This window comes from Lactuca saligna, chromosome 5 (assembly GCF_052625555.1).
Source record: "Lactuca saligna cultivar CGN05327 chromosome 5, ASM5262555v1, whole genome shotgun sequence".
In the NCBI taxonomy this organism is placed as follows: domain Eukaryota; kingdom Viridiplantae; phylum Streptophyta; class Magnoliopsida; order Asterales; family Asteraceae; genus Lactuca; species Lactuca saligna.
The window spans coordinates 217,660,223-217,675,881 of NC_136421.1; positions in this window are offsets into that span (position 1 = coordinate 217,660,223).

Sequence of the window (15,659 nt, forward strand, 5' to 3'; positions counted from 1 at the left end):
ATAAACCTGTTAATTATCACTAGCGCACACCCCGAGGTTGATGATTAGTTGTGTTTAATTGACACATTCTTAGTTCTGTGCACTTCAAGTTGAGTTGAATATGCTTATGAGTTCTATGTTTTTATTTTAACTAGAAAAACATAGTGTGTTGGTCAGTGAAAATACATTGATCAATATGAGTAGGATGCTAACATCACGGAAGCACTGGTAAACCCTTGTGCTACCAAAGGGCAAAGGATTTAGAATAAGGAAGTTTAGACCATGAAAGAAAGCTAAATTTGGATTTGCGTTTGCCTTAAACATTGTCATATGATTATAGGTTGGAAATGATATATTCACATGGATAGGAACGTATGTACCATAAAATCTGGGTGGAAAATGTTTCACTCTAATTCATGAAAATGATTGTGATGGAATACTTCTGCTAGTAGATTTTAAAGTATCTGATAAAGGTCAATATGTATATTGTTTGTATTAATTGCATCCTCAAATTCATAATAAGATTACAGCATCCCTCTTCATATTTCAAATTGTGAGGAATGGCAAGGAATTGTTTGAACTTTCAAGACATATATCTATAAGTTTTGAAAGGGTTTAAGCACACACAATCTATCCAGTGATGGTGTATAGCCTTAAGAAGCATATTTGGAGATGTATCGAAATATCACATAACATAAATCTATTCTTTAGTAAGAAAATCAAGAGTATTAATTTTTAGAAGTTCATTCGATTTCTGGGTACATGACAAATCTAGTGGGAGTATAACCGTTATGCCAATATTGCATTTTGACAATATTATTCGTAGGAAACAAAAGTTTTAAATTTGCAAGTTGAAAATGTTGAAAAAGTGTTTTGCTATGATAGACTTAAGGAGAGGAAACCCATACTACGTTTCAAATCTAAAGGAATGGATTGTATAGTTTAATAGAAGTTAGTCATAGATGTATGTGAATATCATGTTGAAATGGCTCAATATAGGAGATTCAATATAAGGAATATTATAGCAAGAGATTGAACATAGGATCGATTACTTATGTTGTAATATTTACTTATTCTGATTTTTCCAAATGCCTTGAGTATTGAGAGGAAAAGGATTAGAATTTTTTTAGTGTGTGACTAGAGTTGTTAAACAATTGTCAAGAACATTCTGAGGATTTCTAAAGATTGGTTGCTTATGGACAGTTGGAAGTCTGGTATTAATTTGGGTGGACCATAGTGACATGTTTTAGATTGAGATGATTCTGGTCAAAATTGATGGTCATATGGGAATAAGGACTCATATTGATATAAGTTAGTTATCACAGGAATATGTTAAGTTACATGCAGTAAGGGTTAAAAAATCTTAGAGTGGTTGACTTGGCCTTATTGCATAGCTCTCGTTTGAGTCTAACCGTTGTAAGGTTGAGTATGTTAGTTGAAGGATTATCTAAGATTTATTGTATGTAATTGTATTTGTGAAGTAGTTGAATAACAGTAGTAGAGGTCCTTCAACAGCTGATGGCAGGGTGAGGTGGGAATCCTAGGAGAGCCTAGGAAGCACTTTAGTGTGAGTGATGTGTTGTTCAACATATTTTGGAGGGTATCGTTATGAGGAAGTGACTTAGAGGATTCGGGATGATTCTAAGTAGATTACAGATAGGTGTGGAAGGTAGTATTGGGACCGTACAACTGGAAGCACAGGATCCGTACTCGAATCAGGAAAAGTCCCAAAAATTATAAGGATCTATTTGAGGGTAGGAACATAGTTTGGCACCATGAATTTGTTGCAACATTTTGGTTATTATCACCTTTTCAGTTATGGCTATCAGGGAAAAAGACGGTCTGATGATTATTGGCGCCTTAGTGGCCATATCAGTGGGTTTGAATGGTACAGACCATAATGAGCACTCAATTTTGAGGTCTTGGGGGCACTACTTGAGGTAGTGTCAGTCCGAGTCGTGGGACTCAATGATAGAGTGGTTAGGATGAGCGGCTTGAGGATTTCATTCTTGAGATTGAGTCATCGGTCGATGGCTTATGATGACATTTTCTATGACAATGAGTCTATTCTTCAAAAAAAAATTCCATGTGTGGAAAGAGAGTCATTTTTGTGGAAACTGTACAAGATGAGGGCTGGGGGTGTGCTTTCCTTGAGTTCAGTTAGAGAGTGTTATGACAGGTTGTTCCATATGATCAGGAAAAGTGAATCGGGAACAACAACTTTTGTTGTGTCTCAACTATGATGATGATGACTGATGTTCTATGTTTGTGTCTTGCGATGGAGTGAAGGTTAGGGAGTCAGAGGCAAACTTTGCGGTAGTTCAGTTGTTCTTAGATAGAGAATCAATGCTATGAATGGGCTATTAGAGTTATTACTTGTGCTTTTCATGGGATTCTTGATGATAATGCGGTTAGGTCTCGAAAGTTTTCGAGGTATCCATCTGAGATTCAGAATGTCTTTGTGTTGTTGGATCTTTATCTAGGAGATTGTATTGCGTTGTGTTATAAATTCCAAGAGCCGAGAATGGTATGTATCTGGCTGAGTTGCTTTGAGTGGGGTTTGTCTAAAACGTCAGTTGGTGATAGTTCAAACCTAAGTGGGTGAGAACTGGGCATGCTAATTGAAAGATCATAAATCTTTTTGACCTCGCGGTTTCAAAAGAAGGGGTTATAGGGATTTGCGATCCAGATATGCGAGGATTTGGTTCAAGATGTGGTCAAGACATGGCGTGAAGCAAGTTAACCTTTGTTGTATGAGCTCAGAAATGCACGAGTCATTTTAGCAGTAGGAGATGTTGGTCAGGAAGCTCGTTGTAGTTAGTGGTTCTTTCAGGTTTGCTAATGTTTAGATCATAAGTCGTTTGCGTCGCTTGGGTTGACTATCGGTGTTTAAAGGATTCGTCAGCATGGTAGAGATTGCTACCTTTAGTCTAAGATAAGCAGTGGTTGAACTATCAATCAACTTTAGGGTTGGGTATATGTAGTTATGCATGAGTTTAGTTTAGTGGTAAACTTCGGATTATCGGGTTGTTGTCAGTGCATTCTCGATCATTGGTTCTTCTTGTTCATCGTCAATGGGTGGGGATGCTTTGAAGGATGTGAGCTGTATAATTTGAGGTCAGTGATCGTGAAAACCATTCTTCATGTTATGTTATGCTGTATCATGGCTTCTGGGTACGTTTCCCTGAATTACTGGATTGTAGGATTGTGGTCTATAACAGACTCGAGTTTGTTTTGGTAGTAGGAAGAACATTGAAGTGATTATCTATTTGTTCCAATTGTGGGTCTTTTGGGTTCCTTATCATCATTTGAGATTATAGAAGGATGTGGAATTATATCAAGGGAAGGTACTTTGGATATGAAAATCTTAGCCGAGAGTAGTAAAGTGCTTCATTTGGTTTGGGGTGCTCACACCCGATATCATTTGATCATGGACTTACTCTAGTAAGCTCAATGTGGTGATGATTAGGTAGGAAGATTATGGGATGGCTAAGTAATCCAATGATTATGAAGCTATTTAGAATGTTATTGAATCTAACTGAAGGATGGTCACTTGGGGTTGCCGGGGATAGTTCAAGTGCGAGCCACTTTAGAATTTGTGCCAATGTTATAGTTTTGGATTGATATATCTGGAGGGAGCGTCAGGGCTTGAGGCTGGGAAGAATCCAAAAAAGGTAAGTATTATGTGTGTAGAGAAGACTACTGTTTGGCTGGCAGGGCCTTGAATGGCTAATAAGGTGGTGCGGATAATATATTGTTTGATTAAGGATTAACTGGGAAGGCCAGTCAACTAGAGAGCCAGTTCTTGTTGTGAGAGGGTTCAGAGTTAAGCAAGAAATCACATTCTGTGGTCAGTGTCAAGCATCGGAGAAAATGATATGGATTCATGGTTAGGTTTAGTTCGATGGTTGTGTTAGGACCACTCTGCATGTTCTTGTCTGATTAAGGCTTTCGGGTTTGAAGCACGATACGAACACCTAAAAGGGTCTGGTAGAACGGGATTTCGACTCATAGATTTTTTGGTTAGTGTGCATAGGGATGAGAATTTGGCCCAAAAACCAGAACTGAATTGAAAACCGAACTGAACTGAACCAAATTAGACCCAAATAAGCAATTCGATTCGGTTTTTGGGTATCTATATAAGGCTTATTCGGTTTTCGGGTTATTCGGTCCGGATTACCCGAATAAGGGCTTATTCGGTCCAAAAGGATCAAACCGAATATGAAAAGTCACATTTTCCCCTTGCATGATTGATTATTCGGTCTTGTGTTCTATCAATCGTTACCCAAAATACCCACGTAATGTTTAATGTTTAACTTATATACTTATAGATAGATTTTTGGGTGTTTTGGATGTTTAATGTTTAGTGTTTAATATGTTGCTTGATAACTACATCTTAAGATTGTGGTGGTTGGATTTTACATTTTATATATCAAGAATAGTTAATTCGTGTTATCCGTGTTATTCATGTTTATTATAAGCTAAAACAGTCATACAAAATACAATATTTATAATCACGTTGTAAATGTTATTTGGGTTATTCGGCTCCTTAATCATTTAGTACATGTTATTTGGATTATTCGGCTCGGAACCGAACCGAACCGAATAGTACCTGAACCGGACCGAACTCGTATTTCTTATTTGGTTCGGATTTCGGTTCATACAAATACCCTTATTCAGTTTTTAGTTTATTCGGGTTTGGGTCGGTTCGGTTCGGTTTCGACCCGAATAACATCCCTAAGTGTGCAGTTGCGGGGGGTGATGTAAGACTGTGGAATAGTTGTAGCGTTCCCTAAGTTAGTATACATTTGTGGGAGTGATGTAAGACTACAAAGTAATTGTAGCATTCACTAGGTTAGCGTGCGGTTGTTGGAGTGATGTAAGACTGCGAAGCATCCGTAGCATTCCCCAAGTTAGTGTGCAGTTGTAGGAGTGATGTAAGACTGCATAGCAGCCATAGCATTCACTAGATTTGCATGCGTTGTTGCAGTGATGTAAAAGTGCATAGCAGCCGTAACATTCACCATGATAGGATGCGATTGCTTAAGTATTATAAGAGTGTGGAGCAGTTGTAGCATCAAATCGGTTGGTAGGTGATGGTAATAGTGACGGAGTTTATGACTTGGCTCGTGGTATTATCTAGGATATATGATTTAGATCATCACGGGGTTGGGTGAAGGGTTATGAGTGGGCCTTAATGTTTTTAATACTCAGTTCAATTTATAGCCATCATTGGGGTTAAGCGGACTTGGTGATTGTTCGAGCATTGGTTGGTTGAGTTATCCTTCATTGTGTAACAACGTAAATTTTCAAAAGAAAATTTTCATTTAAAATTATATAAATCCTCATGACACATTTTATTAAAATCTCATTTGTTCAATTCACAAAACATAACCTCATGCTTTAGTAATTAAAAATCCAGGATCCTCATAACTCTTTCTCTGGTGTGTACAATCAATCAGTGCCGTCCCGCGATCCTGAGAACCTGAAACACATGACACATAACACGGTAAGCACGAAGCTTAGTGAGTTCCCCAAGATACCACATAAAACACATATTAGCCACTCGAGGCTATAACTCTATGGACCCTCTGGTCCTATCTCTGTGGACCCTCTGGTTCTAACTTTGTGCACCTTTCGGTCTTAACTCTGTAAACTGTGGAACACACACAACATAAATCACATAGAAATAATGCAGTGCATCACATCACATAAGTAGCATACAAAATACTCTATCACATAACTCTAATTACCACTCTAGGTAAAGTATAGTGAGAAGACTCACCTGACAATCAGAAAGCAACTATCCTCACACTTGAATCTCAAACTCGCCACCGCCTAACACATAGGATGAATATCTCTTATAATAACTATTTTCACAACTCAAATAATTGAAGGCGTCTCCGTCTCTTTCTAACTCTCTAAAGTGGGTAAAAGACCATTTTACCCTTCCAAGGCCTCTATTACTTATGTTGACCAAAACCCCAAAGTCAACACAAGTCAAGCTCAAGTCAACAATCCACATTTGACCCTACTCGTCGAGTGCATCCATGCAACTCGTCGAGTCCCCTCGCATCAACTGGACTTTACCTAGGACTCACTCAGCTCGTCAAGTTGATTCCCAAATCGGCAAGCCAACACTGGGTTAAGACTACTCGGTCAAACCCGCTACGACTCGTCGAGTCACTCACGGACTCGATGAGTTGGCTCCCACAGCTTTCTCATTCAGCCATTTGAGCTTAGATCTGCAACCCAAACTCATAGATCTAACCTCCTACTACCCAAAATTCACGCAAAGGTCTGAACTTGAGGCTCATGCATGGTGTATTTTGCTCTATACACCATTTTGACTCCATTAACGCTCCATAGCTTCAAAGCTCCAAGGTTACACACTCATGGGTGTCTACTTTCTAGATCTCTGGACCTCACAAGGTCTAGATCTACCATTGACTCGAAAAAAAAAGTTTGGATGCACCCAAAATCCCATCAATAAGGATACAAGCCCAACTTTGCAATCAAGGAAATATACTCAAACACAAGGGAGGCCAGAGTTGTACCAGATCTGAAGCTTGAAATGAACATGAGACTGATCCACCAACTCTCCTCTGAGATCCTTGCAACTCCTTTGATCTTCTTCTTAAAGAAATCACCTCCAAGAAGCCTTTTTCCCCTCTAGCTTATGAATAATTCTAGGGTTTCTCTCAAGGGACGAAGACATTGTTGGGAAGGGGCCAAGGAGGCTATAAGTGCCTTTAAATAGGTCCCAAACCCCATAGATTAGGGTTTCTCTGCCTAGCACCTACTCGGCGAGTCCCTCCTCGGACTTGTCGAGTCCACTCATTAAATCCACAGTAGAAACCCGACTCAACTCGGCGAGTTGGACCCTAAACTCATCGAGCCTCTCCTTTAAATCACAAGATTAACCTACACCAGAATACCTCAGAAAACCGGATGTTACACATTAGGAGTGAATGACTGATGGAGTCGTGTTGGTGGATAGAACAGAACCACCTGTACATGTTCATTTTTTGAGTTTGGACCTAACGTTGTTTTCGATGAGGATTTTTCGATACTGGTAAGTGGTCGGTGTATATGTTTTGGGTATCCGTAAATTTGTTCAGGACGGATAGGTTTGTGTAGTTCGGGATATTAAGTTAAGTCATTGTGGGAATGGTTTGGAGTGGTTTTGTCTTCCTGGGAGTCAGTTATTGAGTAGGGTTTTCAGTTTCAGGCATAATGGTTGGACACTCGTGGGCTTAGAGCAAAGTTGAGGTTCATTCTTTTTTATTTGAAAGAGAACTTGAGGTTCATTCTTCATTAGGGCTTGTGATTCCCACAATTTTGGGTTCGATAGTAGTAAGGTGGATGGTTATTGGAGTGAGGTGACTTTCCCAATCATCTTCGTGATTCATGGAGTTCAGTCAAGATCATTTGGTTCGGAAGAAGAGATAGTAAGGAATGATTCGAGGAAAAAATCTAATTTAAGTGGGGAAAATTTGTAACACCCTGTTTTGGGTCGTTTCATAATTCGGCGTCATAACTCGAAGATCAAGTATCATAAGGCTCTGGGCTTTGGGGAAGAGAGTTTTAGTCCTATTTGGATGTGTTTGATGTAGATATGTGATCAAATAGTTCGGTTTGTGCCTTAGAGTCCAAAGGTAAAATGGGAAAGTAGTGTTTTAGACTTCTTTTATGAATTATGGATTTTAGTTCAATGTGTTTTAAGTCAAAAGTAGTTAGAAAGGGTTGTAGAGCTCTTCAATACCTTTATGTGGGTATAAAGATTATCGAAATCGGAGTTGAAACGAATAAGTTATGACCATTTGAAATTTAGAAGGTTTTGGGTTAAGTTGACTACGTTGTGTGACAACCCGACTTAAAATGAATAAGTCATGGTTGTTTAAAAATCTTCACAGATTACAAAATTTTAAAAATGCTACTGAAAAGCTGAAATATTTAAGCTTTGATAGCTCAACTTTAAAGACTTGTAACTCATTGAATATAACACCAAAAACAACAAAATTATAGTCTAAGTTCATCTACAAAATGAAAATTAAACGTTGGAAAATACCGAATGTCAATCTGACTCAAAACAAATGAGTTATGGTTGTATAAAAAATTTCACTGATTACAAAATTTTAAAAATGTTGCTGAAAAGCTAAAATATTTCAACTTTGATAACTCAACTTTAAAGACTTGTAACTCATTTAACATAACACCAAAAACAACAAAATTATAGCTTAAATTCATCTACAAACTATAAATTGAACGTTGGAAAAAAATCGAATGCCAATCCGACTAAAAATGAATGAATTATGGTTGTTTAAAAATTTTCACAGATTATAACTTATAAATAAATATTACCTCTTACGCAAAAATTCCATAAATGCCTCTCGTAATTGGTATGCAGAATTTAATAACTCAAAAGTCGAGTTCCATCGGGTAGGGGTGTTACCACATTTGTCTCCTTCTTTAGATTCAATTTGGTTTGAGTTTGATCTTGTAGCTTAGTTGGGTTTTGTCTACACCTACCTACGTGTTTGAGTAAACTAGAAGTCTCATTTCTATCCACATCGACCTAAAGTGGCCTTTCACATCAATGATATTTCCCATATATTCTTTTGACACCATCATCATCTTCTATCATAACTTTATCAAATGTGTCCCAACAAGAGGATGTTTCTTTGCCACTTGTTTTTTTTACCACTTATTTTTTCTTTGATACATGTTCTTTTTCGTTTATTAAGATTTGGTTGATCATTTTTTTCCGAATCATCAATTAAATTAATTTGTGGCGTATTCTAAAAAAAAATCTTCTTCATTAACCTAAAAACAAATAAAATGATTCAATATATCAACAAACATAACAATCTACTTTATAACATTAAAAAAATTAAAAAAAAAACAATAAATCGGCAAAATAGAGCAACATACTTTATAACATTCAACAAAAGTTCACAAAATATAACCAACAATCGTAACATAGTTTACATATAATCACAACAAAAACTTTTTGACGATAAATCAACTAAATATAACATACTTTATGGCATTCAACAAAAATTAACAAAAATCAACCTAAAACCGTAACCCTAATTTACATATATATATAACCACAATAGAAACTTTTCACAATATAACAACATACATTATGATATTCAAAAAAAATATACAAAAATCAACCTAAAATCGAATTTTCATTATGATATTCAACAAAAATTAACAACATACTTTATGACATTCAACAAAAATCAACCAAAAATTATAACCTTAGTTTACATATATAATCACAATAGAAACTTTTCACAATATAATAACTAAATATAACAACATACATTATGATATTCAACAAAAATATACAAAAATCAACCTAAAATCGAATTTTCATTATGATATTCAACAAAATTAACAACATACTTTATGAAATTCAACAAAAATCAACTGAAATTTGTAACCCTAGTTTACATATATAATCACAATAGAAACTTTTCACAATATAACAACTAAATATAGCAACATACATTATGATATTCAACAAAAATTATCACAATAAAAGCTTTTACACAATATAACAACGTAGTATAAAACATTCAACAAAATTCAACAAAACTTGCTTGAGTTTCATCATCAACCCCAATCCAATTCTCATTCTTTTTTCTTAATTCCATTAGTTTTGATTACACCCTTTGTAAGCCTTCTTTTGCCCTTACTAGAAACGCGAATGCCAAGGGATTGAAACTAGAAATGATTTCGGGTGGAGATTGGAGGATGATCAATTTTGGTGTTTTTAGTGGAAGGAACTGATAAGTCGACGCAATGAGTAGGGAGAAAGAAATCGGTGACATAAGGAGTAAGGGCAAAGAAAACGTCGACTGGATCGTACATGGGAATAGGAACCGAGTATGTTTTTTTCCAAACCGATGCCTTTTTTTGCCAAATCTAAACTTAAATTAAAAAAAGATTAGAAAATATTTTTTTTTTAAAAAAGCCGATCTAAACCGGTTTTTACCCGGAATCGGCTGGACTAGACCGGTAAAAACCGGACCGGTTTTGAGCAAATCGTAGAACCAAGAACCGGCTTGGGGGTCCAAAAAACGTGTCCAGGTCTGGTCCATAGGTCCAAATACTCACCCCTATTTTAGGGTCTTCGATTCAGGTGAGTCTTCTCCTGGTGCTCGTGAGTCGAAGGCATCGATGTCGGCTCTTTAAAATATGTATGTAGGATGCTCGTTGTCTTTGTGACTCTTGAATGTTTGTATGAGCCTTTGTGATAGAATAGTTGTATCTGTGATGAGTAGCTGTGTCTAGCTGTTATTGTTGTGTTATGTTGTTTATATGTGACTGAGACTGCTAATAGTCTTTAGGGTTGCTGATAACCCATTGGGTGTGCTGTTAGCTCACTGAGAATGCTGATAGTCCCTAGGGTTGTTGATAACCCACTGGGTGTGTTGTTATCCCACTGGGACTGTTGATAGTCCACAGGGTTGTTGATAACCCATAGTTGTTTATTTGCGTTGTGTGTGCTATTTTGGGGAACTCACTAAGTTTTGGGCTTACAATTTGCGATTTATAGTTTTTAGGTTTTCTTATATTAAAGGAGGGGCACATTTGCTGTAACAGCCCGGAATTTCAAGTATTGTTAAAATTATATTTTAGGGGGTGTTTTAAGGGGGGACTCGGCGAGTTGGAGCCAGACTCGCCGAGTAGGATCGCAGACCTGGTCGCGGGTTCGCGACTGGACTCGACGAGTCAGATAGGGACTCGGCGAGTCTGCGCTGTTTAGCGAAAACCCTAGCCGTTTAGGTTTGGGACGTATAAAGGGGACTTATAGGCTGTCATTGTTCGTTTTAGCCTTCTGAGAAGAACTCTAAATCGATTGTGTGCATCTAGATCAAGATTAAAGGCCATTGGTGATTTTGAAGGAGTTTTTGTGCAAAGAAGAGAAGGGCTTGGCTAAGGAACAGCAAGGGGGTCACATTCTGAGGATTGGGGACACAAAGAACACATTATCCAGGTAAGAATTCGTGTATACTCTGCTATGGTGATGTATTTTGAGGATTAGGGTTTATGGAACCCTTTTATGGATAGATTGAATGTTACCCTTGTTCCCCAAACGATTGTAACCCTGTATTAGGACCCTTGGAGGTCCAGAATACCCCCATGTCTGTGCATCTCGGGAATTGGTGAAGGTTTTGGATTGAAATCCTTATGCCTTAGGTCAACATGTGAATTATAAGTCTTGGGGTGTAGCATGAGCACCGAAATGAGGACCATACATAATGGATCATTCTAGGAAGGCCAGACCTATTAATGGTCGGAGCAGTTCCGACCTTAGGGAGCAGTTTGAGCGGCTGCATGGCATGGACTCGCCGAGTCAGATGAGCAGACTCGGCGAGTAGCTTGAAGAATAACTGGGACTCGTCGAGTTGTTCCTCAGACTCGGCGAGTGGAGTCGGGGTGGCCCCGCGATTCTTCCAGGAGTAACTCGTCGGGTCAAGGAGGATACTCGACGAGTAGAAGGGAAACCTTAGAGGATTGGAGGACGACTAGACTCGCCGAGTCGCCAGAGTACTCGCCGAGTCCGGTCGAGTTGACCGTGGACCGTTGACCAGAGTTGACCCATGTGTAATTCTTAGGGTCAGTTAACGTGGAAGATAAAAGTATTAATAAGAGATATATGATGTTATAGGGAACTTGTAGCTCGGCGGATCAAGTACGAGGGATTTCAGGAGTTGCTAACTTTCAGTATCCGCGAGGTGAGTCTTCTCACTATACTGTACCCGGAAGGGTTTGACTGTGTGACCGGAAGGTCGGGTATGATATGTGTTATAAGTGCTATAAATGGAAAGGTAATTGCTATGCGTGTTATGTATGTTTATATGGGCCGGAAGGCAATATGTTATGTGACCGAAAGGTCGGATATGATGTATGATATATGTGTTATATGTGTTATGATAAATGTATTATGTGCTGTGTATGTTTATGGGCCGGAAGGCAATATGTTATGGGCCGGAAGGCGAATATGTTACGGGCCGGAAGGCGATTATGTTAAGGGCCGGAAGGCGGGTTGTGTTGTGGACCGGAAGGTCAGGGCCTGGAAAGGCGTATATGCGTAAGTTGTATATTAGGGAACTCACTAAGCTTCGTGCTTACAGTGTTTTGTGTTATGTTGTTTTCAGGTTCTTTCAGTAACACGGGATGGCACCGGCTCGATTGTACACACCAGAGAAAGAGTCAAATTTTGGAGGATCCTGGTTTTCTATTCAAGTGAAAATGAAACTATGCTTTGTAATTCAATTATGAACGAGATTTTTAACAAGTGTTTTAATATTAAAATGATTATTTTAAATGAAAATTTTGCCTTGAAATTTACGGTGTTACAAATTGGTATCAGAGCCTTGGTTTGAGGGATTCGGATGCGCCTTCGGGTAAATCTGGACTCAAACTGAGGAAGTAAGAAAAAGTTTTCAAATAAATAGTTTTCTAAAAGCGAATCAGAGTTCAAAGAGAAAGCAAGAAAGAGCAGTGTGTACAATCAGCCAGAGCCAAACGGTGATTTCCCAAAATACCCTTACTTTTGTGTTATGAAATATCTATGATGCACTTTATGAGATATTATTGCATGCTAGAGACAGGCTAGGTATTTCATATCTTAGGACTAGAGTGGCCTGATTTGTGATGCCTTAGCCTAGGGTTGGTTGTTATATGTGCGTTATGCTTTTAAGTATGTGATGAGTGAGAGTATCCAGTTAGAACGCACGAGGGGTAGAGTTACAGAGTTCAGGGGTATTTCCGAGGATGAGTCGAGAAGGTGGAGTTATCACAGATAAGGAGTCCTATGTATTCTTCAATGCTCGAATGCTGCTTGCTTTGTGCTTTGTGGAACTCTCGATGATGGGAGTCAGCTACTAAGTGAGTATGACGATATTCAGGAGGTAGATGGCTGACATCATTAGGAGCTCTTCAGCAGCTGATAGCAAAGAAGTGGGAGGACGACGGAAGAGACTAGGGAGTAAACCTAGCTAGATGAGTGCGCGGGTAAAGTAGAGGATTTCGCTGGAGAGCGGGCACGTGCGATGGTATTGGTGAAAGAGCATGTCGAGCAGCTACTTAGGAGCTCTGGGATGGTCCGTGTGGAAAGTATGGGTAGATGTGGCAGGTAGTATGGGCCCGTACTACTGAAAGCAGAGGACCCATACTTGTTACAGGGAGCATTCTGAAGGTCCTAAGGAACGGATTGAGGAGTGATGTTATGGTTCGAGTACCATACATCGGAGCAGATTGAGGAGTGATGTTATGGTTCGAGTACCATACATCGGAACAGATTGAGGAGTGATGTTATGGTTCGAGTACCATACATCGGAGCGGATTGAGGAGTGATGTTATGGTTCGAGTACCATACATCGGAGCAGATTGAGAAATGATGCTATGGTTCGAGTACCATACATCGGAGCAGATTGAGGAGTGATGTTATGGTTCGAGTACCATACATCGGAACAGATTGAGGAGTGATGTTATGGTTCGAGTACCATACATCGGAGCAGATTGAGAAGTGATGCTATGGTTCGAGTACCATACATCGGAGCAGATTGAGGAGTGATACTATGGTTCGGGTACCATACGCCGGAGAAGATTGAGAAGGGATGTCATGGGATGAGTACCATGGTTCGTAGTGAATGATGCTGGTGATTATTTTATTATCCGGTCATGATCGATGAGGTAGAGATCAGACGCTATGGGTTTTAGGCCTGCAGACCATGATTGAGTATGAAGAGGCGTCCCTCGAGAGGAAAGGCGAGTGCCTATCAGAGTATTTTGGTAAGGAGTTAAAGGAAGGAGAAAATTTCAGTCTGAGTTGAGCAATCAGTCGATAGAGGAGAGGTCATCTTCTAGGTGGGTGGTGCTATTTTTGTTCGTGTGCAAGACACGGGAGGCCTGATGTTTCAGTTTTGGGTTTGGGGGTACACCCTACAGGTCGTATCGGTGATGATTTTCCCCAGAGTAGCAGGTGGCAGGTGTGCCGCGAGGCAGTGACTTATCGGGAGCAGACAGTCAGTTGGGACTGAGGTAGTCGAGGACCACACCACACCTAATTGAGAATAGTAGGTTGTGTTATAGTGGTAGTAGTGGGGAGTTCAGTTGAGTTTTGCAGTGCAGGGAGTTTTCGTCTATGTTGGGAGTGGGTCCCTGTCCTTGGGAAAATTCCGGTGTTGGAACATTGGTTGATGAGTTGAGGTGAGAGGAACGATGATTTTGCGGTGCAGTCTATGAGACAGGGATGTTATTAAGCAGTTGAGATGCTTAGTGTTGGATTGGTATGAGATTTGGAACGATTAGAGGCAGTCGTGATGAGAGGTTCTTGAGGAGTTCATCAGAGGTTCAGAGTATAGGGGGTTGATTGAGTTCCTTAAAAGGGAATTATCGGGCGTGGTGTAGCACTTTCCGGGGACAGGTGCGATTTCGCTGGTGGAAAAATAGTCATGGGTTGGTTGTGTGCTAATTGGTAATGGTTCGAACCCTAAGTGGGGGAGAACCGGGTGTAGTATGTAAAGCAAAGATTTGTCAAGAGTAGTTATAAGTGGAGTATAGAGATATGCTGTAAGAAATCATGAGACCAGAGATGTCGGTGATCGAGGAAAGGGGTCAGAGTGAGTTAATGCGGGAAGTACTTGAGGAGGAGGATGAATGTATCCATGATAGGTGATTGGTGTTGTTGCAAGTAGATAGAGAATGACTGGGCGGCCAACTCCCGGGGTCGGTATGCGTATCCTTGTTTGGATCTTGAGCGTCGGGAAAAAGAGTTTCGGAGAATTATCAGCATATTTCGTAGCGTCAGTGTTTTCTCGTATTCCAATCGAGAAATTATATGCACCGAAGTTGTAATGGGGGAAAAATGTAGATCTAATTATGGGGTTCAGAGGAGATGTATTATTGTGTCTATATGATGCTTAGGGCAGGAGATCAGTGGTTGTGGCAGGATCTTGTGATGTTTTGTTGGGGTATTCTGAGATATCTGGGTATGATATCTTTATTTCGGAGTTACTTGTGAATCCTGAATTGAATCGACGTGTGGCATATCAAGTATCTGTGAATCTAGTGGGAGCCCTTCGAGTATGGGCATCCAGGGAGATTATTTGAGAGAGTGGATTTTCACAAAGATGGGCATTTGTTATGTTGATTGCCTCCAGAGTCTGTGATGGATATTCGAGCCGTAGTACTCCCTACTCAGAGGGTGTTGTGATGCTGCGTGGAGTTGCAGTACTCACTAGATGGCAAGAGAATTTCGATGTTGGAATGTTTTCGAGCAGTGCATGATGTGGAAGAGTTGGGTTTGAGTAGCCCTGGTATTGAGTCCTTGGAGCTTGGATGTTGAGTCGGGGGCGAGACGGGGGTCTCCGTCTCTGTCAGGAGATGCGGGGAGATACGAAGGGATTATGCGGAGCAGAAACCAGAGATTTGAGTTGAGACGATCCTCGGTTGGATTGTATTTTTCTCGCATGAGGAAAAGAGGATTTCGTGACTTGCGTGTTACTGGGCCGGGATAGTGGTCACGGGGAGGAAGTTAGTGGGACACTTGGATCATGATACGGGTGACGTTGGGGGCTCAGCTGTGGAGCCAAAAGCTGATCTGGTACTCAGTCTTGAAGAGGAATATGAGAAAGGAGATTATCCTGATGACA